Raw genomic sequence first — 1,978 nt, 5'->3', positions numbered from 1 at the left:
GACGGTCAGCTACATGGGAGTTCAGCAACATAGCCATTACGCTAACTGCTGGTTCCAAATAAAACAATTCTTTAAAAAAAAAAAGAAGCAATGTGGATCCCGTCACAGTGAGGGGGGGCCTTCCCCACTAGCAAAGGACCGTTTGGTTTTTAAAAAATTATTTATTTATTTTTAATTATTATTATGTTCTAATTTGACCAGAGGAAGAGAGAGAGAGAGGGAGAGAGAAAGCGAGAAAGAAAGCCTCCAGGTCTGGGACTCGAACAGTGGTTGGCCGTGTGGGAGTCAGCACCTTTTACCACCATGCCACCTGCAGGCTCCCAGGGCTGGTTTAGCTGTCTGCTTTAGAGTAGGTAACAGCAGTGGCAGACACTGGGAGAAAGGTACGTGGAGCCCTTGTACTACTTGTGCTCAACGACCCCTCCCCTCAGGGGCCACTCCCAACCCCCTTGTCAATAGTGCCGCTACCTTCTTGGTTCCGTTGTCCACTCACACGTTACCTCTCCAGACAGCACAGCGTATTCAAAAGGGCTGCTAGATTCCGCAAATAAACACATAAGATACCCAGTTCAACTAGAGCTTCGGCTAGACAGCGAGTAATCTTTTACTGTGGTATGTCCTAAGCAGCGCACACAGAATTACGCATGCTTATACTAATGCATTATTTGTATATCTGAAATTAAACTTTAACTGGACCTCCTGTATCTTACCTGGCAACCCAGGTTTTCTTAAAGTTATTTATTTATTTTATTCATGATAGGGAGCACATGTGCAAGAAAGAGGGCGAAAGAGAGAGAGGAAACACCCTCAGCAAGGTCTCGACACACCTTGCCCTGGCCCTGCAGGCTAGGCTCCTTAGGAGTTGCGCATGCCCGCCACACCTGGAGTGTTTTCAAGCTGTCCTGGTAACCTGAACCACCAGTTGGCCATATGGCTTTGGGTACTGCAGTTCAGTTTGCCACTAACTATGCCACCAGGCTGGGCCCGTCTCCAGCTTTGAGGAATGGCCGCCGGGTTCAGCCAATGTCTATACCAGCGTCCATACTAGCACTACTCTGCCCAGAATCCACTGTCCATGGGCTCCTCCTTTTTTGCCCCCCCCCCCGCACCGCCCCTCCAGGGTTCTGCATGCGGGCTGGGTGCACAACCCACTGATGAAACTTCTCTCCTGGGATGCTCTTCAAGACAAACACTGCGGTGATGGATTTCAGACACAGGCCCGCTTGCTTCCTTCCTCTCTAGAGTGACAACAAGGAAATGGTAAACGGTTTACATTTAATTGTCTAAAGTATGGGACAAGTCACCTCACACATGCTATAGCTGGGGTCCTGTTCCTAAAGAGTTTTGATTTCATGTTGGAAGAATAAGTTTCAGAAAAATGTCAGCATCGACAATGAAGAGCATTTTTTAAAAAGAAATTATTTTATTTAACTTTATTTATTTATTTATTTATTTATTTACTTGACCAGAGAGCAACAGAGTGAGAGAGAGAGAAAGTGAGAAAGCAAGCCTTCAGATCCAGGACTCGAACCATGTGGGAGTCCAGCGCCCTTAACCACCACGCCACCTGCTGGCCCCAATGAAGAGCCTTTTAAAAGTTGTATGTATGTACAGTCTGCTACCAGCTATTTAAATGTTTGCTTAGCAAAACGAGTAGAGATGGTACATTTGGATAATTATGGGTTGTTGCAACATGACTCCAATGCCATCGACTTCCTGAGCCTGTGCCTGTGAAGGGAGCCCCGTTACACATCCAAGGCCTGGCATGCTGGGCAGGGCTCCTAGCCCTCTGTGAGGAGCTCTTGCCCCAGGGGCTTCTGCGAGTTCTCAGAGGAGTGTTTTCTCACGCTGGGCTGTAAGCTCCAGTCACCGCAAGTGTCCTCTCCTGTTCTAGTCCCTCCTCGCCAGTGTGTGGCAATGGGAATCGGGGAGCCGACGTCCACACTGGCGTCCATACCAGCCCTGCTCTTCCTAGAAC

General features: G+C 48.3%; 1 protein-coding gene across 1 annotated transcript in view; it reads right to left on the bottom strand.

Moving 5' to 3' along the window:
- Positions 1-1,147: 1,147 nt before the first annotated feature.
- CFAP221 (cilia and flagella associated protein 221) overlaps positions 1,148-1,978 on the bottom strand; it is a 130,809-nt gene continuing 129,978 nt past the window's right edge. Inside the window, exon 25 of the mRNA XM_006169567.3 lies at positions 1,148-1,238. The gene's annotated coding sequence lies outside the window, so the exon portion shown is untranslated. The remainder of the gene's footprint in view (positions 1,239-1,978) is intronic.

This window comes from Tupaia chinensis, unplaced genomic scaffold (genome assembly GCF_000334495.1).
Source record: "Tupaia chinensis unplaced genomic scaffold, TupChi_1.0 Scaffold147282_1, whole genome shotgun sequence".
NCBI lineage: Eukaryota > Metazoa > Chordata > Mammalia > Scandentia > Tupaiidae > Tupaia > Tupaia belangeri.
This window is presented reverse-complemented; position numbering and strand designations above follow the sequence as displayed.